Here is a 23,354-nt window from a genome sequence, read left to right as displayed (position 1 = left end):
TGCAAAGTTAATGGTTAATCAACAGTGTCTGGTCCCCATCCATGGGACATCTTGTAGAACAATCAAGCCCTGCTCTGTCATAGTCCCAAGCAGTGATTGCTTCTGCGTCCTATGAGGCATGAGGCATAGGGATGAAGATGGAACACCTCAGTAGCTAATTAAACAAGGCAACTTACAACTAAAGTACATGCCTGGCTAAATAGGCTGGAGTGGAAAGTCTGTCAAGCTGATCTGTCTTTAAGTGCTTTGCACCCTTCACTGTACCTGGTTGAACATTAACATCCCAAATTTGCTGATTTTCACCAATATCCTGCCACATGCAGAGAACTAGCGGAAAGGAAGCTGGTATTTTTTGTAATGTAGTTCCTTGAAGCATTATCCTAAAAAAGACATCAATCTTCACTGTTGCAAAGAAACAGCACAAGATGTTTTAAACATTTTGAAGGGAAAATGCACTGTCTGTACTTTCCTATTTCTCTTCTACTATTTCCTCACTCACTGGGATGTATGTTTTTATAAGAATGCAGAAAAGAAGTATCTAAAGAAAATGAAGGAATAGTAACAAAACAAGTTATCTGCTCTTCCCTGCCTCTTCACAAATTTTCTGACCTTGTCTGTGGCTGAGCCTTTTAAAATTATCTTATCTGTACATTTCAAAGGTCACCAGAACTTCTTTCTGAAGAGCCAGTGAAGAGAGCTATGCAAAATAAAAAGTGGGAATAAACACAGAGGGAAAGCTTTTCCTCAAAGCATTTTATCTTCATCTCCTGAACCTGTCTGAATCGAAAGAAATACATATGCAAAATCTAAAGGAAATAAGCAAAATATTTGTTGGAAATAGACATTAAAAAAGGACTCGGGGGGATTGATAAAAAATACAGATGTAGAAGCATGAATGTGAGGGAAAAATAGCATCAAGAATCTGCAGCTAGTGCGGTTGTGAATAATGATCATCTCGGAGAGGACAGCAGAGATCACAGACTGGTATTCCAAAAATCTGTGGAAAAGTCTGTGCTGTAATAGAAAGATGTCAGTGTAGAGAAAAACTATTTAGCAAATTTGGCAATAGTTACTAGTGTCTGGGCAGAGCTGAAAATGAAATTTTCCTTTCTGTAAGAAAGGTTGGACCTTTAACATTGAATGATCTCCTTAAATTTATGCATTGTCCTTGGACAAAGGACAGTGCAAAGCAGTTGGAATACACAATATTGGGGCCCAAGACTCCTAGACAATTTTGATAAGAAGCTCAGTTCTTGTTAAGAGTTAAGACTGCTCAGAATAACTGGAGAGTTTGGAAGGTTTGGGGTGAGCAGCCAACTGACATGGGAGAACTTTGACAAGAATTAGTACTGACTGTTTGTACCAGTGAAAGAGTAGGAACAGTTTTGAATGGAGGATTTTGACCATCTATTGTGAGTGATGTGAATTTTAAGGGTTAAAAACAGTTAACATGAAACATGAAGATGGTTGTGCAGATAGCTGGTGATAATACGCAGGATAGCTGTCATGAGGAACTGTTTGATATGGTGGAGGAATGGAACAAATATAGCAGGATGGAAGTATTAATATTGAAAATGTACACACATTCAGGAGCCCTTCCAGGGTATGTAGCGGTGTTCCTAGGAAATACTGGCAGTCCTGTAACATCATAATTAAAGGCAGATAAAATTTCTGAAAGTTCATGAGTGAGAATGGAAACCAAACTCTGTCTTCAAAAGGGCATTGGCCACAGAAAGACCTGCAGTGTCTGAGGTGAAATCAGGATGTCATATGCAGAATACACAACTAGTCCTTGAGCAATGACTGGGCTCCGAGCCTTACATTAAGCACTACACTACAGTTCATGCTATCACTTTTCTCTGCCCCCCTCTTGTAGAGCAACTTAAACAGGAAGGCTGGAAAGTGCCCATACTGCTGAGGAGGTGGAGTGATGGAGGCTTCTCAGACAGAGCCGAATACAGTTTCATGCATTTGGCAACTGCAGGCTTATTGCATAGAAGTGCATGTTATTACATGTAGATAATCCACCTCCGGTGCTGAGAAGGTGTGTTGTACAGAAGGAATAGTCTCTGCATTGCTTGTTACAGAAAGACACTCGGAGCAAGTCCTTCTCTGGGCACTTTGACAAGATCCCAGATTTGTAATGATAAAAGCTCCTGGATGATTGTTTCTGCCCCCAAGAAATTACTCTGGGTTTGTATAAATGTCTCAGTCCTCAAATGTCTATTTCTATTTATTTTTTTCAAAGCTAAGATATTTCTAAAGCTGCTTTTGATGACAGAGACCTTTCATAGAAAATGGTAGTGAAAGCTAAATTTTACTAAACCATTGGCCAAGGAAGTACACTATAAAAATACTGACATAGGTTGAAGTCTGGAAGTGCAGATGCATCATTGCAGTAACTCTCATCTTAATTGTCTGTTTTCTGTTAAATCAGTGAGAAAATGCAAATTGCCATAATTGGAATGGAATCGGACTTAATTTATATTCTATGCAGCTGAAGTGGTTTGTGAATTTTTTCCCCTACAAAAAAATCCCTTTTGAGATATAGAAAATACAGCAGTTTTCAGATTTGTGGAAATATTCCTTCTTTCAGTGCAGTAATTCAAAATGGAAAATGCTCTAACTGAACCTGAAGCTAAAATAAAAGGATTTGGGATTTGATTTACCCCAGTACTTCCATTTCTCCTCTTTTTTTCCTTATGGGAAGAGGGGGGAAAATGCCAAAAGCAGAAAATCAAACCATCAAAACTTTTTTTTATTTAGTTTGTTTCAAATCCTCTTTTGTACCTGTGCTACATTCCTAAGATCAAACAAAAACAATCACAAAATAAGTGGAAAAGGACTTACTCCTATTGACGTTATTTGAATTTTGCTACTTGTTTCATCCAGTGCAAAAGCGTCACAAGACTGAGCTAGACAATCTTTCTTTGTTCAGTAAAAAGCACCTTTCAAATCAGGTGATCTATCAGCCATATTTTCAAAGGCAGTAAGGTGCTTAATGCCTGTGCACCTCCTGGCGGGTGTGAAGATTTACCTAATCATTTTGCATTAGTGTAAATAACTGCCCAAACCACGATGTATAGTGAATTTGTCCCTAAGGCTTAATCTTATATCACTTGCATTTCAACTTCAGGGAGAGCACGATGTGCATAAGGAGAGAAGAAGTGATGCCCCAGTTGTACACTGGAGCTCAATTTTTGTCTGAGTACTGAACATGCAGAGCTTGGCTAATAACAGTCAAAGTTTTCTTGTTACATTGATATTCACTGAAACACCTAAACTAACCCTGAACTGATAAAATTAGAAGTGAATTCAGCAGAATGCTGCAAGACAATATTTCATTTCCTGCAAATGTTTTTCCTGCTAATAAACATCTGCCAGAAAGCACTCCATGGGGGCAAGAACATCTGAAAATACAGAAAATTTAAAGAAATATTCTTCCATGTTGCTAATGACTTGGTCAACTGAGAGTGGGAAACACAGCTCATTTTTGTTTGTTGTTAGGCAAAACATGCTTGATTCCTAAGTGCAGAAAATATGAGCTTTTGATATCACTACTTAGTCTAATTGACTCATCTGAGTCCTGTTTGAACCCTATGATTCATCATTTTTCAAATTAGTAGGGACATAGGTAGGATAATCTGTGGATATAATCAGTAAAACATTCACAATGCTTTCCACTGTAATGGATTATCCTGTCATTTATAGTATCTCTTATTTCGGTTATTATCAGGGCTTCACATCCCAATTAAAAGCCTCATTAGTTCATTCCTGAGGAAGCTGCCCCTCTGCATTGCTGCTGACAGCTGAAGGAAGTGTGTCAGCTTGTTGTGTAGAGCATTATTTGCTTGAAGTTGGCAGCTCACTTTAGCATAGCCGTCCTCCTGCTACATAGGAGATACTTAAGTGTCAAGCATTTTCAGGCCATCCATCTTCTTTGGCTATTCCACCCACCCATGCTCGAGCCACATCCACCAGTGCTGGTGCCCCTCTCTGCCTTCCCTTTGTCATTATGTCATTGTCAGTTGTTCAGTTTATTCAGTGATTAATCATCATTTGGAAGGTTCTGCTGGGAGTAAACAGAAAGGGAGTATTCCTGCAGGTGGTTTCTTTCTGATTAGTTAGAGTCACAATGGCTGTCTGCTGAGCCTTTGTTTCGGTTTCTTCTGAAGATTGCATGGGCTCTTTCCTTACTAGAATTTAACTGCACTACTGTGGGCCTGCCTTGGGTATCCTACTGGTGTATGCTGAAAATTAGACCTGTTAAGCTCAGCGGATTTGTGCCGGTCTAGCAGAGGAATCAGCTCTTTTGCAAAGATTGGTGGAGGGTTTTTGTAAGGAGTTCCTTGTTACATGTCCATGCTAACACTGTTACAGGTTTAGCAGCAGAACTTTCCACTCTTTGTTCAGAAACACAGAACTATTCATTCTGCCTGGCTGCTTTGTGAGTAAAAGATAAAATGTCGCCCAGATGAGGGCAGTTCAGCATCTCATTTCTCCTTTGCATTTGCACCCACTATTTGATGAAGTGAAGTAATAACCTCTGAGAAGGGGGAATGATGATATTCAAAACTGTGAAAAACTAGGGAGCTCTTCTAAGCTTTGCTTGTGTCTTCTGCACAATGGCTTAAATGCAACTATTTCAGTATCTAATAAAGCATGACTAGTTTTGTGCCTCTTTGGGTCACATGAAAAGTCTTACAAATACTCCATGTATTCTCTCTACTTCTGTATTCCTTGACAATCATAACTTACCAAAACTTATGTTCAGTTAGAAAGCTGGTTGATGACAGTAACAGCTATGCCATGGTTCCAGATCTGTTAGATTGCCTGAGTATTAAATTGCTCTTCATATTTCTCTTGCAGATTAATATTTCTTTTTATGCTGCAGCAGCTTTTAATGTCATCAAAAGGAGACAAGATGAATAAGATATGTGTGGGAGGATGAAGCAGTGGTCACTCAAAGTATCCTGCTGTTTACTCTGGCTGCAGAGTTTATAGTCCCTCCCACAGGGCAGCTGGCACTGGGCTATGATTTTACTACTTGCATTATTTGCAATTCACAGCCTCCAGCCATGAAACGACAAACTCTGAGCATTCAGGTAAACTTGCAGCAGCTGTATTCTGACAGGCAGACTCACGAATGTGATGGGGTAGCTCTGAGTAACATGGCAAAGGATACTTTTTTTGCATGCTTACTTTGTTTTATTTGTTTGTTTTATTATATGCGTAAGAAAGGGTGGATGGGTGGGTAACTGTAGGTGGAAACAGCTTGAAGAGCAGCACAGCTAGACTTACTGAAACCTGAAGAAGATGCAGTCAGGGGCTTAGGTGGTTGTAGGTTTAACTGAAAGCATTCTCAATTTTTGTGCAAAAAGTCCTTCTTTTGGTGTTTTTTACCCTGATTCACAAGGGCTCTGCTCCACACCTTCTCCACATGCAGGAAGTGAAAGGCAAGAAATCCAAGGCAAGCAAATAGTGGTGGTGAATGGGATAGCTTTAAGAAGAGTTTTGTCATGCAGACCTGCTATTCTAGCTTGACTGGGTACGGCCATAGTGAGCATTCCTCTGCCTGGGAATGATTCTCTGGGGGTGTTTCAAAGAGTAAAAAAGCAGCCTGCATGCCCTTTATTGTCCCAAGGCCTAAGCTAGGACATTTCGGGGGAGGGAGGAGAGACAAGACAGGCCAGCAGTCTCATGTATAAGTCTGTACACAGGTCTGTGTCCACACCAAGTATGCAGGCATGGGTGGTAAGTAATGTGCCAACAACTGCTGTTCTAAGCTGCACCAGCATCTCTTCAATTCTGCTGAAATCATGAGTCAAATGAAGAGAAAAAAAATAAAAAAGCAAGCTTAAAAATCATTAAGATTTTGAAAACAAGTTGTTGGAGGGTTTATTTGCCCATACTCCTCAGAGCTTCTGGAAAGTCTCTAACATTTCTCACCAAGGTCAAATTTTCTGCCTAGAAGCATTTAAAAAAATATGAACGCGGGGATTTTTCCAGAACCACGTGCCTCTAAGAGGAAGCAGCACCTTCAGGAAAAGCACCAAAACCCACATGGGTTTTAATAACATTGCAAGACCTGGTAATACCACTAGCTATCACTAGGAGAGGGCTCACCCACCTCGTTGCATATGCAGAGCCCTCTTACAGTTTGTATCTGTGAAGCACGTCTTATTCTTGTCTCCCAGTGTACCTCCACAGATGAGTGTGTGTGTATGCAAAGAGGAGCCCTTTGGCTTTTGTAAACTTGAGTAATTGTATGGTCCAAAATGGGAGGCTTGGACTAAAAGTCTGACAAGAGGAAGCCTTGAGAGCCAGGTCTTGCCAATCAGCAAGACTTTTCTTCCAGGAGTTGCCTGGGACACACAAAGAAGGAACCTTCTCTGGCAGTTCTAGTCTTGGCCCTTTGTTGCACTTACTCTGCATTATCGGAAAAATCTGGCTGTAAAACACTTGTCACTCATAGTAGTCATGTTTTCCCAATTAATTTATGACTCATGCTATATCCCAGCCGTTTCAGAGTCTTTTGCAACTACTCATTTATTGGTGTACATTAAATAAATAAATAATTAAATCTATTAAAAGGCATAGACAGTAACAGAGCTTTATACAGACTTATTCAGAAAAGTGCTATAGAAGAGAATTTAATTGCATTTTTAGGGCTCATGTGGGTGCTTCAGATGAAGTTCACAAAGTTGGCTGCAGTTTGTTTTTTCATGAAACATAAGAAAATGGTGGCATGGTGTAGCTATCACAAGACCTCTTGCCCTCTTGTGCTTCCCCTCCCTTGTCATCCCACGGCCAGCATGGAGGAGCAGCAGTTGGCAAAGGGCAGGGGCCAGGGACTCCTGGGGATACAAGGGACCTTTCCCCTTTTGGGGGGGCATCTTCTCTTTCTCCCCCCAAAGCAAAAGCCTCCAGGAGGTGTAGCCAAAAGTCATCCTAGCTGTTGGGGTCAGCATGGGGTGCATTTACTTTTACTGCACCCAGTCCTGTGTTTGGTGGTGTGGTGTTGGCTCCCCGGGGCTATGAGCAGTCCCTCCACCCTGGGGCCAGGCAGTCCCCGCAGCCCTGGGAGCTGGGAGGACCACAATAGCTGATTAATGCTTTTGTGTTCAATACTTTTTAACATTAAAATTTTCCCTTCGTGATTATTTTTGTTTACTCAAGCTCTATTTAGTGCATCATAAAACTAGGTCTTCTAATATGTCTTCATCATATTGTTATGGTTATTGTTTTTTAACCGAGCTACAAAATCCGGTGGACTTTGTATGCAAGCATAGGCTTTACATTTTTCAGTGAAAGGTAGGTTAATTTTTAAAGCATGGAAATTAAGTTGGTGTGTTGTCCATAAAAAGCACCTAATTTGCCAAGAATTTATTTGAAAAGTAACATTATTATTTTAATTGAGGTTGTTATTGTGAATATTTTTAAAGGTTTGATTTAAAAGAAAAATACTTAAAAACAAAGAAATGAGGCAACAGAGAAAGGGACATCAATGAAGCAAGCTGACTACAGGCAGTAGATATTAATTTAAGAAATAGCAAATTATCATTACATTAAATACATGAAATAAAGTACTTATACTCTGGCTTATGCCAGAGAATCTGTACATCCTGAGGGATTTCAGAAGGTAATTGTTTCTGTTAATTGATTAATGCTGATAATATGCCTGGTACTGTACAGTGAGCGCTACCCTGTTGTTAATAGCACAGCCCCATCAATGTAAAGACTATACTAAATTAACATATAGCTGCAGGAGACATGGAATCCTATTTTTGCATAAATCAAATACGCACTCTGATCCAGCTCCTTCAAAACTCTTAGATGCTTTTCCTCAGACCTCCTGTCACTGGAGCCATTTTGGGAATGGGGCATGATGCTGTGATTAATTCTAGTTCAAGCAGCTATTTTTGGCGTTTGCATATTTCCCATAGAGCAGAGCCCAAGACTTCAATCAGATAGATGACATCTGAACTGATCTGGTCACATGTGATCTGTGTCTGAAGGATGCTGGAATAGTAAAGGAGTGTCATGCTTCAAAATGGCAGAAAAGCCACTGATCCTATTATCCTCTATTTTCAAACATGATTAAACAAAAAAAAAAAATATATATATATTTTATCTGTATATGTGTGCACACACATATATATAATATAGAAAGATATCTTTTTGTGTTTTTGTCAGCTTGGTAGGTTTTTTTAGATCTTGGGAGCCAAAGAGTAACATCCAAATTATATCCTACCCTTCCTATACTGGTGTGCTTTTTGGAAATAAGGTCCTTTTGGAAACAGGATTTAATTGGTTTCGTCCACTTAGACCTCATGAGGTATTAAGTTGACTTTATGTGGCAGTGGGTGAGCAGTGCAGCTACATTATTGAAGAGCTGAGGGTCTTCCTTTTTGTAGCTAATGATCCAGTCCTCTCACTACTTACTCTAAACCAAACTGTACATTGTTAATGGCACTGAATTTTTCACAAATGGGAACACCTTAATCAATATACTGAAAAATTTAATCTATTAATATTTTACTTCAAGGGTTTTTTTTTTCAGTTATTTTCATTGTTTCCAAAATGCCTATTATGATCATATAATGGTACTGCATAAATCCTCAAGTGAACTCATTAATGCGTATCGGGTTCATCAGTATATAAATAGCTTCCACTGTGTGTAGTAGACATACCATGTTTGTGTGCTGGAGCAGGCAAGTAATGTTGGTTGTCTTTATTCATTCTCACACTCTCAATTCTTACTGCTCTAAAAGTTTCTACTTAAATGTTCTCCCCTGTTGATGCAATTTTGGCTCGGGTGAAACGACAACTTTTGGTTTCTTAAATAAACTAATGAAGAAAAACAATTGGTTCACTAAGCACTGTTACCTTTATGATACATGAATTGTTAAGGAAAAGATGATATGGATCAAAAGTACAAAGGCTTCTTAATTAAAGGCGGTTAAAGGACCAGTTTTCTGGGAACAAGAGAACAATGAAATGTAAATGCGTGTACAAAAATATGCCCCAGAAAAGATTTGCAAACATGCTCATTGTGAAAATAAGGAAGTGTATTTAGCTGAGAACATGGAAGACTTTGAACTGCATGAGGACTATTTCTATATAAATATGTCTTCTTATAATGATGAAAATGGAAACAGACACTGGCTGGCATCTCCTTTCTGGCCCAGTAAAACTTATGAAAGCTTCTCAGCCAAAACCATATCCAACTGGAAAATAGAATTTTGTCAAAATTATTATTTCCTTAGGTAAAGGGTGTAGATTTTGATGGAAAACTTTCTTATCGTTAAATGTAGTAATTTCAGTGCCTTGGACCTTTTATTCAGAACCACTGATTTCTTTTCTAAGTCTTAATTTCACCTTTTTTTTTGTTTGGGTTTTTTTCCCCCTCTGTGGTGACTTTTCAAGGCACCTATCTTCTCAGACTTCAGAAAAATGACAGGGCAGCAGAAAGGAGAAAATGAAATTATTTCTCATTCTGCAAATCTTACTAGTTGATGGTAGCAAAAAAGTATTTTTGCTTCTGTAGGCTCAAATGTCCAGCTGCTAGGCAGATCCCTCCCCAAACTAGACACACAGAGATTGGCCTGCAATGGCTAAGAAGTTAGAATAAATAAAAAACTAGCAAAATTAAGAGGATTACCTGGTTAACTAAGAATCATTCATATGAATATATATTGCAGCTTGGGGTACTGTCCCTCAGTTGATAAAAAGCTTTATAGCAATGATCATAAAAACACATGTCACTTCCTTTGTTTATATTCTTTTTCAGCTTTGAGAATATGCTCAAGAGATCTTGAATTGTGTCTCCTGAAATGACAAACCTACACAAGTCAAGTGTTGTCATATGATAGGTGCATGAAAGAGCGGAAATCTTGCAGATCCCGCTGGCAACATTGATGCCAATAGCGTTGGCTGGAGGTGCAAATGTTCCTGCCGGAGCCATTGTGGTGGAAATGTGCACCAGATGAACAGCTGCCCTCCTCACTCAGCAGGCAGATTCGCCGTGCTGAAATAGCTGCTACATAAAGCGTGGAGAGAAAAGAGCAGATAAGCACTATTTCAGCTGTAAAGCACAGGAAGATGTGTTTCCCATTGTAACTATAAAAAGTATTTTAATATTTATGTAGCATTTATTCTCATCTCTATGAGTGGGGGATTTATATAGATTACTTGTTGTACATAAAGACAGGAAAATACCCCCAATATTCCATTAGTTATTTATTCCTCCACAAGCATTCATTATGCAGTTTATTTTCCAATTAATCCTTACTATCAGATAAATGTTATTCTCCTTCTCCATCCCCAATGGTAACTTCCTTCTTGTGGAACAGTTTTTCAGTAGGTGAATTAATGAAATGATGCTTGGTGATTTTGTTGCTGTTATAAGAATAATCATGTAACAGCAACTGAGAACCATGCTATTTAAGAAGGACCATCTACAAAAAGAGAAAATGCAGTAGTCTTCAGAAAGATTATTTTCATAGCAGATTGTAACCGAGATGTGTGCATCTGAATGAGGGAAAGTGAGAGATAGAGAAATGGAAGTGAATTGTTACTTCTCCTTTCTCACCTTCCCCAGTTTTAGACTTCTTTTAGCGTGGTCCCTCCCCAAAGCTTCGTAAAGATACTGAACTGTGAAAGATGGAAGTTCGTCACATGGCTAAATGAGTTATTTAAAGGTAGAAAACAAGGAGCAAGAATAAATGATTGGGTTGCTGAATGAAGAGGTGTCACAGGAGAGTCCTTTGGGAACTAGTGCTGATTCTGGGCTGTTCTACATCTTCGTAGATAATCACTTATAAAGTGGGTGACGTTGTAGTGAGTGTGTTCACTGATGTGACATTATTTAGGACAGTTAAAGAAAAATATTGAAAAAATAAAGGCTTTAAAAGATGTACAGAACAGTTTCATGCTATAGAGTGTCTAGGAAATAAAAAAGGCAGATGAAATGCAGTACAGATTGAAGTAAGTTAATGTACATGAGGAAAACACACCTGATACTGCATGCACAGTACTGGGCTCTGAACTGATTACCGTCACAATGACATTATCACAGGTCTTGACAACATTTAGTCAGTGCTCAGTAGTGGGCAAAAAAACAAAATCAGGAAAAGAGAAGGAAGCAGAAGATAGAAAATACTGTTTGGTCATTGCAGTAAGCCATGAGTGCAGCTGAAAGGCTGGCACTTCTGTGCATGGAAGTGAGGTAATGGAGGAAGAGATTACAGAAAGCTGTAAAATCCTGGCAGTCATGAAAAAAATGCATAGGGAATTAATATTCCTTATCTCCTCCTATACAACCACCAGAAGCCATCAAAAAATTTATCAGACTGCAGAGTGAAAACAAGCAAAAGAAGTTACTTCTCCACACAGTGTGCAGTTAAACTCTGGAAGTCACTGCCACAGGATGCTGTGGATTGTAACAGGCTTACATGGTTCAAAAAGCAATTAGAAAAATCAATGGAAGAAAATCCATCTGCTAAGTGCAAAGATGCCCTAAGTGCAAAGGAAGCTCCTAAGCTGCAAATTACTGCAGAGTGAGAGTGTGTACCATCGATGTAGCACTATACATCTACCCTGTTTTATCTTCTTTCTGACAATCTGCCACTGGCTGTGGTTGGGACACAGGATGGTTGACCACCTGACTTGTGGTGGTTGTTACAGTCAGGTGATGGGTACAGTCAGGAAGGTGGAAGAAGTAGCTTGCCTTTCCTCAGAGCTGTGGAGGTCTATTTGCAATGGGTAGTAAAGGGCTAAATGATAAGACAGCTGCTTGGTGCATTTTCAGAAAGGAAGTAGTGATTTTGGGAGAAAAAATGGAGCAAAATACACTGAGATGGGAAAAGCCAAGCCTCTTGAGAATCACCTTGGCTATTAGTGTTGGCTTTTGCAAGGAGGAGGTGGGTGTCACTGCATTTTAACACAGTTATCTGTTTGAGGCATGTGAAAACTGCTGCTGCAAAGAGCTGAGGGAGGTCATTACCTGCCACGGTGACCATGGCACGGCTTAGAGCCAGGAGAGGCTCAGCTCCTCCTGTCCTGCACAGACAAGCCTCAGCAAGAAGCTGACTTGTCAGGGCTTTTTGCATGGAGATAGGCCTGAGCTCTCAGGACCTACTTCCACATGTACAGTTGGAGCATGTAGTCACACTGGCTATGAAACCTTGCGTGAGTGGAGGTTTGCAAGATTGGATCCACAAACAGCTTGGTGGGCTTTGGTTATATTCTTATCTGTTTAGGTAAAGGTGACTTCATTTTATTCAGTTTATTATTCAAGTTTGTATTTGCCTTAGGACGAAAGAGGTGTTTGCTTTACTCTCTGGAGAAGAATGCAGGTAGTTGGGGAGTATGTTTTTTACATATTGAGTATCTGGTGGCTTAAAGGTTGAGCTTAGTTGCATAACCCAAGGGCTACATGTCTTGGTGTACAGAACAATTACAAAGAAGTCATTGTTTTCCTATATTCCCCTTTTTTTTAAAGTAAAATTCACATCTGAAACCTCTTTTGAGCAATGCTTTGAAGTAGAGTGTAGCTCCCAGAGGTGCTTTATCTTGATGCTAATTTACTATACAACAATGTGCATTATTAAAGGACATGTGAATGATTCATCCAGTGAATGAAGAAAAATTATTCCAAATTATTATTGATGAGTTAATCAAGACAGCTATGTCAACTTTCTTTTGTCCATTAGTGTGAACAGTATTTCACAATCATGGTAATAAGAGCCAAATGTTAATGACTGAGGTAATCAGACCCTAATGAAGAGCAGTGAAAAGTGCTCTCTTTAAATAGTTTACTGTTTTCATAATCACTGGAGTGGTCAGTTGGTCCCATGATTCTTCATATTTCATAATGTATGTTTACTATCAGATTTTGTTTTTAATTTCCTTTTTCTTTCTCCAAAAGGTGAGTGAACAGAGAAATTAAGAAGGATAAAGCTGTGTAATAGCCTACCAAATAAAATGCACTTTGTAACATGAATTTTTTCTAAGAGAAAAGGATTTTAAACCTGGAGTTGTAGGTATCTAGGAGCCTGCTTCTGCCTTTAATTTCTGCTCTTCATATAATTCTTTTGTTGAAAATAATCACTATCATTTTTAAGAGCTCAGCACAGGCTTAAGCCTTATCCAGCAGATAAAGACCCTTGACTGCTTTGGTGTAGGAGCATTTTGGGGAAGAATATTTTAACTGCTGTCTATCTTTCCCAAGTAGTATGCTTGTGGTCCACAAATATGCATTCAGGAACTGGTTTGTGTGACTGATCTGTGAGTAAGTTTACTCAAATGGCTTTTGAGGATCAGTGCCTTTCTCCTTGCTTGTATACTTGACTTGCCTTTCTCTCCCTGTGGTGTTTGAGACTGTTCTTTGAAAGTGTGTTTTTTCCTTCAATGTAACATTTGAAAAATCAATAAAAATGATATAATTTTGTGTCATTTTAGTCCAACAGACTCACAAAGTACTTGTAGTTCTGAGTGGTCCACCAAACATCCATCCAGCTTCCTCTGTCTTTTCCCAAGTGATGAAACTTTCTAGCAGTGTCTAATAAAATTGAGACCATTACTGTTAAAAGATCAAAAGCCACAAAATTAGAAAGTGTCACAGGACTGTCCTAGGTCACTGCAGTGGCAGCAGATAGCAATAAAAAGGGAAAAAAGCAGTTTGGCCTGGGGGGAAATGCCTTTCTAACTCTAGCAGTCCTTTCCAGTTCTCTTTCCTGGACAAAAACCTTTCCATCTACAAGTCCTTCATTTGATGGATTGCTCTGAAGGCTGGAAGGGGTTACTTGTATAGTTCAGCTACTCACAGTTTGTAAGGTGGGAAGAACACAATGTTATTTTGCCGCGCTGTGTACCTGCACCAACTCTGATGTTGTTTTGGACAGGGACATGGCATCGTCAAGTTGTTCCTCAGGCTGCTAGGGGCCATGCACCAGACTGGGAAAGACCTTTCATCAGCAGGCCCAAGCCAAGTAGTCTATATGCTACAGACTACTCGAGCCTTATCCACATAACCTAATTGCCTGTCTTGCACCACTGTTGTCTGGATGCTCGTTACGAGGTGGGGGGGAGTGTGATAAACCTGCCTGCTGAGATGCTGCCTTGCATGCAGCTCCCCAGAAAAATCTGTTCTGCTTCTTTGTGTGGCAGGCCATGTTAGTGGGAACTTAGGAACCTTGTGGGCTTGGCCCACTTGGCAAACTCTCAAAACATTCCAGCTTGTACTCCAGGAGAATGGCAACTGTGGACCATGATGCGTCTTTAAACTTCCCTGAACAGGATAATAGATGCATATAGGTATTTCAGCAGCTGTTGAATTTGTAATGATGCTCACTGGAGAAGGATTCGGCAATGAAGTCCTACTGAAGGTTGTGAGAAAATGTAAAATTTGACTGATGTCTAGGTTTGCAAGTCTACAATAAGGAACAACCCTTACATGGCAAGGAGTTGAGCTGGCTGCAAGAGACCTTGATCAACATCTCAAGTAGATCTAGTGCAGGCAGCAGCACATGGCCCTGGCTGCTTAGGCAGCGTGGTGCAGTAAAAATGCATCAGTGTCCTCCTCTAAAGGTCTCCAAGAAGGTGTTTGCCACATGACTGCTGGATGACTCGGCCAGTGTCTGCACAATTTCAGGTAAAGTGCATGGCACCAGGGAAAGGAAGCTACCAGGTGAGATTGACCCTATTCTTGCAGGAGACTGAGGTCTCAGAGCTGGGGGGATAGGAACCTTCTGCTCCTACTGTCAGATGCATGTCCAAGCCCTTTGCCCTTGAGGGGAACTACTGGGCAGGAATACAAAATCTCCTACTGTTTGGAGCCTGCCCAGGCTGCAAGGTGGCAACTGTCATTCTTCTTTGTGGTTTAAAACATTTTATTTGTTTTTCAGACTCAACTCTTCGGGAGTATTCTTGGAAATCCAGGGGATAGCTGTATCTGGAGATACATAAACATGCTGATAATTACAGGAGCTATTTGCTGTGACTTTTACTCACTACAATAACTTGAGATTGTAGAGACAGTTATAGTGTCAAATGAGAAGTGAGAAGGAAGATCTGACAACTTTATTATGGTTATTGCTGTTTAAGAAGCCACTACACAGCTAGTAACTGTACACTGTATTTAGCACGTCTTGCTGTTTCCTCCCAAAAGAGAGAACATCTTGGACTGTTAGAATTAATGGCACTGTAGTGTAGGTCAGAAACACACTAACAAGTAGAAAGTAGAGGCAAAATTTGCCTTAAAATTGTTCTAAACTCTCTGGGATGTATGTGTGTGTGTATATATCAACATGGCATTAGGAAAGCCAAGGGGGTCATATTTTTCCTGTTAGGGGCTTGCAAATAATAACTTTACTTTTCATGTTCTATTAGCTTCTGTCGCTAAGCTGAATTTGCCCTGGTGCATGTGTGTGTATTTGCTTGTGCTGTCTAGGGACGGAGGAAAAATGCAAGCACATTTTTTGAAAGTGTGGCCTAAGGCTTAAGTGTACATGTAACACCAGGTATTGTCACATATACATCAGAAGGACCAACTTGTCCTGGCCTGATAGCAACTTTTGAAGTCTGGCAAGCTATAGAATAGAGGTAGTCCTGTAAGTTCAGAGTTCCTCCGACTTCTGGGTACTGAGGTTTTCTGAAAGTGAATTTCATAACTAGTTCTCACTTTATGTCCTGAAATGATGTGGTCAAAACATAGAATGTGGCCTTTCCCAGAGTGTGGTGGGAATGAAGATCAGATCTGGACCTAAATCCTATGGTTTAGTACATCTGTACTGGAAAAAGAATATTATACTTTGATGTTATAATTGTTTGATATACTTCTATACTGTATACTTTACCCAAGAGTAAGGTCTCTTATGCTGTTTCATGCAATAGTAAACTTGGGGTGAACTGCCTTAGTGGGAATTTCCTGAGTCTTGGTCTTGACCCTGACATGGTACTTATTCCTTCTCACTTATGTAATGCTTATTTTTTTAAAACACCATTATGTTATATAAGTTATTAGTAGGAGACTCAAATTATCACTTGGGTAAGCTTTTGTCTCCTTTTTATCTGTTTTTTCTTTGAATTATCTGACCTTTAGAAAAATATCATTAAAATACATTTTCTGCTGTACATAAATGATTTTAAATTAATTGTTTACTAGAGATGAGACATTTACATGAAGTGTGAGTTACTTATGCGTGTGAAAGAAGAGATTAAGGAGCTTTTTTATATCAGGTGTACAGTATCACATTTCTGTTAAGTCTCCACTTGCAATCAGTGGCCTTGTAAGACCTTTGACATTTGATTTACAACTTGCATTGAAATTTCTTGCCCATTGCTGTGCTGCTGCTGATTTTACTTTTAAACACTTGTTATCTTCTTGAGACACTTGTTTGTGAACTTAGCCAGAGACACAACATGATGCTGAATTCTACTGTATCTCTGCAAGTCATTAATTTCAAACTATTCGTGTCCCCATCTGGTTCCCTCTGAGGCTGCTGCCTTTGATTGAACCAAAGCTTTGCGTTCACACAATATGTAATTTGTGTAAATGTATATAGTGTTTAGATCTCATGCTCTTAATAATCAATCTGTCTGTGGCAAAGGCGTATCTTCCCCCAGGAAAGGAGGTCGGGCAGCAATAATGTTCTTGAAAACAGCAGTCTGGGATTGCTGATGGCTTAGAGCAGCAGCCTGATGCTGTACTCCTGCTGGAAGATCAGCACCCTGAGCTGTAGGAATAAAAAGCAGGACTCCAGTCTCTGAGAGAAAGTGTGGCCCATGAGATGAGGCAAGCCAGCACAGAGTATTTCATGCTCATTCCCTGCAGCCTCCTCGTGCAGCTTCTTGCCCGACTCCTCCTGTGTTTGGAACAAAGTCCTGTTCTCTTACATATCTAATCAAGCACGACACATAAGCAGCTGGCTGTAACCCAGCATGAGACTGAGGCTGTATGTGAAAAAGATACAGGTAAAACAAGGTAGGTGAAAGCCCTCCCCAAGGTTTTTTGGACTACTCCAGTGTCTTCCAAAGATATCAAAAATTGTGTTTACAAAGTGAGGCAGCAATCAACCTCTTCCCATCTTTGGGGCCTGCATCAGCAAGGTGCTTGTAAAAAATATACAAAATGCAATATTGGATTTTTACATTTTTCTGTTTCTTCTATGCTTGGCTTGGCAGATGTGTCTATGTACCCATTCAGTCTGCTTCCATGCATTCTCTGCAGATACCAATAAGCAGCATGTACTCCTTGCATTGATGTTGGCTCCCATTTACAGGCTGCTCACAGTTCTTCTGTTCCCCTGCCTCAAAGCCTTTCCCAAATGGGGTTATGGCAACAGCAGGTATATCTCTGAGCTCACAAAATGGGAAACTTCATGCTTAGAGGGGTGTCTTTGTTACAGCCAAATCCTCTGCCAATTTGCTTCATCTGTGATAAAATTTTAGCTTGCTTTCTTTGAGAAACTTGATCTGTCAAATGATTTGGTGTGGGTTTTTTTTCCAAAGGTTCCTCTTTTTCCTCCTGAAACAAGAAGATAACTTACAATTTAGTCCGTCTGCATTTTTCTTGGGTCTGACCATTAATTTTGCTAAAAGGAAGAAAAGTACAGGGAGTACCAGTGACGATAAAAGGGCAGCTTTTGTGTTTCATGGACTTAGCTGGTGGTTGATGTTCATATCTCTTTGCTGCTTCAATTCAAGCAAATACTGGGATTGAATTTGGCAAATTAACATGACAAAGTCAATGTCAAGACCCATTACAATAAAGAGGGAGAGAGAGTTCTTACTTGCAAGGTAGTGTCTTAACAGCCTGGTTGCAGAGGAACACCTTCCCTTCAGGTAATCATGAGGAAAATAAGTCAATGGTGATTAATTTGTTGATTTATTTTGCCACCAGTTTTTTCAAAATAATTCCTAAGAAGATAACAGAAATGTCATTTATCCAGCTTCCATCCCAATCTTCTAGCTTAATTTTTCAGAAGCACCTAGGTAAACTGTTTTCATTCCTGCAGTTTTGTTCAGTGACTTCAGTTGAGGAATACTGGCACCTGCTTGAAGTTGCACCTGGCAACTTCAGAATCATCTTTTTCTTTTCTTGAGAGGAGAATATGATTATGCTGACTGGAGGATCTCCCATCTGGGTCTCTCCAGCTTTCAGCCAGCTCTGAGGGCCATATCCTGCTCCAGTTGTATCTGTGCAAGGTTTGTTACTGTAATTTCATTATGCTCACCTGCATGTCAGAGAGTTGGGTCTTAATGGCCTCATTTAACCATAACAGCTAAATGGGTTCTTTCTCCTGATTGTGAGGACTGGCATGTCTGTTGACTCCTGCAGTCCTTAATCTGGCAAGCACCTTTGTAAAATCAAAGGAGCAGCACCTGTGCTTAAACTAAGTGACCAAAGCAGGGCCCTTAGCATCAATACAGGTGACTTAGCAGCACTTCTAACTGATATTAGTTTTCTTCAGACTGTTACTGGAAATACCACATTTTGTACTGATTGTGCTTAGCTAAAGAAGTTTCCGGGTATAACTGCCGTCGGAGTAACATCCAGAAGAAGTGTATTCAGGCAAAAGTCCCTAATCTGTGCCCTTGGATCCACCCTGCCAGCACCTTGAGTTTATGGCAGGTGAAAATGTTCAGTGTGTTGCAGGATCTGATTAGTTGTTTGCATGCCATTTTAACATAAAGCTATCAGCCTCCCTTTGCTTTGCAGAAAGATATTTTCCATTTTTTCATGACTTTTAAAACCAAATGTAAATGCTGGTGGTTTACAGTGCTAAGACTCTGCTGCACAGGGTCATCGATGGGTGGGGCAGTTTGTCAATGAATTCTCAGAAAGACTAGGGATGAGCAGTGTTGGGAAACATGAGCCATCAGCTGTCTCCTCATTTAAGAAAATTGTTCCAAGTTTGTTTTAGTTCTCAGTGCAGAGAATTAATTAATTATAACATTAAATGCTTAAAAGGGTTATTCGGGGGCTTGTAAAATCTGAGTAAAACCAAATAGGAATGATTCAATTGTTTACATAAAGGACTTCTTCCAGGAAGATTTGATTGCTTAACTACAGTCCTCACTAATTCTTACCGCTCTGCTTGGGGAAAACAGACTCCTAAAATAGTAGTTTTAAATCCTCTTCATGATCCTTTCCTTTTAATTTCTTTTTGCTGTGACACTACCTTTATTGTCTAGTCCCATCAAAACACCATGGTAACAACATGATACTGTCTTCCAAATATAGCTTTGCTGAGGAATGTCTTTCTGACAGTTCATGTTTGGGTTTTTTCTCTTTTAGCCCCTCCTTTTGGAGCTGTGTGGCTGTTCTGCTAGCTTTGGGTAGGATGAGCATGTGTTTGTATGTGTGTGTGTGCAGGGAGGGGGGATTGTCCTTTTTGGTACCACTGTGTCAGTACAATGGATGTTTTGTTCTGGGTTAAATTGATAAAATAAGTATCTCCTGTTTGATAACAATTTAAGGCAGTATTTTTCAGTAATGAAAAAATTATATTTCTAGTAATATCATTTTATATTCACTTTGAAGTCCTGTGGATTCAAATTCTGTAGTGTTAGGTTTTAATATGATGACATGGCTTTTCGCTTCAATGGCAACTGCTCTGTTTTATTGTTTAGTACTGATTTACATTTCAAACTGAACTGAACATAACAGTTTTGAACAAGAAAGAAATAGCAAGGTAGACTGAAATATTTTTAATTGTGGGGTTTTTTTTTAAGCAGGCGACTTTTTTGAAGGCTATATTCTGCAGCCTCCAAAATGCTTAAGTTGCTGTCGTGTGAACTCATGTGAGAGGAGGAAGACAGAGAGCTCAAGTGCCTCATTCTATAGTGTGAAATGAAGTTTGTGGGTGGACTTTTCACAGGGCTGCATTATGCTTTGTCTCCATGTGACATGCTGGTTAAATGGACAGGACAAGCCTTTGTAGTTTTGCAATGTCCCATTGTTATTTAGCACATAAGAACAGTGCAGTATTGGTGCAGCTGTTCATAAACTGGTGATTGGAAAACCTTGTTCAGGGCAAGACAGAAAATGCTGTATCATAATTCGGAGTCTGAGTCTTGAAGATGCTTCTGGCAATGTGAAACACTCCCTTTCCTTAAAAACATGATTACCTCTAATCCTCGTTGTGTGATGCTACAGATGGAGACAGTACTGAGCATCTATTAGCAATTCAGATACACAGGGCTGAGGTTGAAGTTTTGATCTTTTATGCTGAAGAGTATTTTTGGCCTGGGGGTTTTACACAGCCCTATTTTGTGAGAAATGCTGAGCTTCCGTTTCTTTTCTTTCTGCTTTGCTGAGGGTGAGGTTCTGAAAGCCACTGCTGAAAACTTGAGTTGTAGCCTGTCTTTTTGAAGTAGTTGCATTTTAAATACTTTGTGAACTTAAACTATTCTAATTTCCCCTGGAATAACAGACACCTTTCTCTAATGGTAGCCAAGAGGAGACTAGCTAACAACACTTTCACACACACTCCCCCAACTTGAAATCTCATACCCCAGGGTACCAGGCCTGTTCTGCACTGCTGACCTGGACATTAACCTTTTACTTTAGCAAAGAAGGAAGGGTTTGGCCTGAACTGTGGATTTGGGATGTTTGCTAGAAGGCTGGGGTGTATAAACGATTAACTAGATGTTTTCATTTGTTGCAGCTGCCACCTTGCATTAGGGGCTCTTGGGAGCTTTTGCTGTTCACAGAGTCCCAGAGAGCTGGTGCCATGCAGGGAGAGTAAACTGAAGGGTCAAGATGATGTCAGGTATGTGCTCACCTGAGGTGCTATAGATGTACTGAAAAAGCCATACAAAAACTAGGATGCATCTGACACCTTCCGACATTCCTTGCTGAGGCTATGGAGTTGGGGAGCACCACTTTGTGGCATTTTAACACTGATCCTGAGAAGTCTAGATATTTTTCTGGCAGGTCTGTGTTAGTAGTTTGGAATTTTAATTTTCCTGTATACTGGAAGGCTTGTTTTCTAGGTACTCCCAGGTTTCATCATGGTCGTTGAAATTCAATATAAGAGGACGCATCTGTCCTTGCTATTATTTACTCATAGGTGCTTGGTTTAGGAAGCAGCTATCACGGAACAAGATGAAAATATCAATTGGCACGTTGATCACAGTGAAGGCAATATGTCACACGTATATTTCTTCTGCTGAATGCATACTAATATGGGACTCGTGAGATGACACTCTCTGTTGCACTGGCTGCTGTATAAAAGATTAAAGCTTGGAGCAGTTTTTGATTAATTCCAGTATAGCAGATTCCATTGCTAGTATGTGACCAGAGGCACTGAGACAAAGGATGATCTTCAGAACATGTTAACTGCAGGGCAGCGGGGGCGACTTTCACAAAGGTCACAGAAAAGGGTTTGTCCCAGCTTGGTGGGTAAGTGATCTCTCTGCAGGAGAAAGCAAATGCTGCTTTTACATACGTGAGGCTCTTATTTGCTCATGATGTGACAGTACAAAAGACAATCAAAGTGAGTTAATATATTCATTCTTTTACTTTTTCTCTTTCTTGATGAGTCATTGTAATTACTGAAAACTAATATATTTTTCAACATTAAAATATTGCATTGGGCTATCAATATTCTCGTTTACTCTTTCATGTTCAGAATGTAGAAGAGGGTTGCTAGAAGAGAACTTCCTGTATTTAATTAAGTAGCTTATACGTACATGGTACTTTTTGGAAAAATGAAATAAATAGTCTGAGAAAGGATGTTGTCAGGCTGCAGAGTATGAAAGGATATAATCCACTGTCTTACCTTATCATTATTTTCCATTAATGAAAATCTTAAAAAAACAAAATCATTAAATGATTATTCAATAATTTTACCAGCAAATGTTCTTACCTTTGTGTATTTTGGTTTTTTCTTACAATCAGAAAATACTGCCTACAAAAACTCTGTTGATCCTTTTATCCCTGCGCAGGGTCACCTGGAATGATCTCAGCATTTCCATACAAGCAGTAAAGAGCAGCTCTTTCCAGTGTCAGACTTGCTTTCTGGTCCAACAGGTATGGGAGTACGTGCTGAGGTTCTGCTACTGTGAATTACTTATTTATAATTTTAAAAGCACCTCTTTTCAGAAGCAAATAAAACGGTTTGGACAGGATTTGTAAAGTTACTGAGGTTCCTAACATGCAGATAAACTGTAGCTGGGACTTTCAAAATATGAATTAGGACTCCAAGAACTTCTGAGAGTCCAGGTTAGCACATATTTGGATCTTTGGGCCAAATATGGTCCCTGAGTCACTTCTTGAGGGTGGGATTTAGGAACCACTGTCACTCGGAGATGTGTCCAAAAGCATGCAAATATTTTGCTGAATAAGACCAGACTTGAAAAAGTGTGTGTTTCAATGTTTTGTTTCATTTGACTGACAGACTTACACCATGCTTTGAATTTTGCAGTATGTGTATGGCTGGCTGAATTTCAGTACCACATTTCCTGAATATGCAGCCTTTGTGCAGAAAATGATGGACTTTACTTCTGGCACCAATGTTGACAGGGAAGTTTTCTTAGAAGCTGCCTGACATGTCACCCAATGTCCCTTAAAGTAGCCACTCTGCTGGTGAGCCAGGGCTTGCCTGGACTCTCATAAGCAAGCAGCTTTAGACTTTCTGTTGTTATGATGTCCTAAACTGTCTGAGATAATACCTCAGGCTACCATGTAAAGCCTAAGTGCTAAATATAAGTGCTAAATATTCCCAAAAGTCTATTTGTCTGTGGGTGTCCTTGTTCCTTGCTAAAATGTAAAATAATTTCATTAACATATTTTGTAGAAAAAATTAGCCCATCTTTGCTTTTTTTTTCACCTATTTCCTTCTCAGTCAGGAGAAAAAAAACCCAACAACCTTTTGATGACCGAGGTACTGGCTACATTCAGAGGTTGTATGTCATGTTTTTGGAGTTCTTGGCATTGCCAGGACAAGAGGTCTAGGATTATGAACAGCTTTAAGGTTCAGCTCTTTAGCAACAAGGCTGTCTGCAAAGCTGCTGTTGCAGTATCTTTAAGCAAACTGAACTCCTCTAACCTGATGGCTGGATTAGGAATAAGGACTAAAGTTCTCCAAGTTTCTCCCATTTTGATATCATTTGGGAACATTTAGGGCTGAACAGATTATAGTCAGAACTTCGCAGCCACTGTGTTTCATTGCAAGTGTACTCATTGTTAAAAGACAACCTAGATCTGGTTCAGAAGTACATTACGTCCACTGAAGTAACAATGTATTTGTTAGAATTAATTTTAATGGTAAACCCTCAACACTAGCACGTGCAACTTGGTTGCTGAGACTTGTTCAGTGCGCAACGCACACACGGGCAGCACC

This window comes from Aquila chrysaetos, chromosome 11, assembly GCF_900496995.4.
Source record: "Aquila chrysaetos chrysaetos chromosome 11, bAquChr1.4, whole genome shotgun sequence".
Classification (NCBI taxonomy): domain Eukaryota; kingdom Metazoa; phylum Chordata; class Aves; order Accipitriformes; family Accipitridae; genus Aquila; species Aquila chrysaetos.
Note: the sequence above shows the minus strand (reverse complement) of the source record.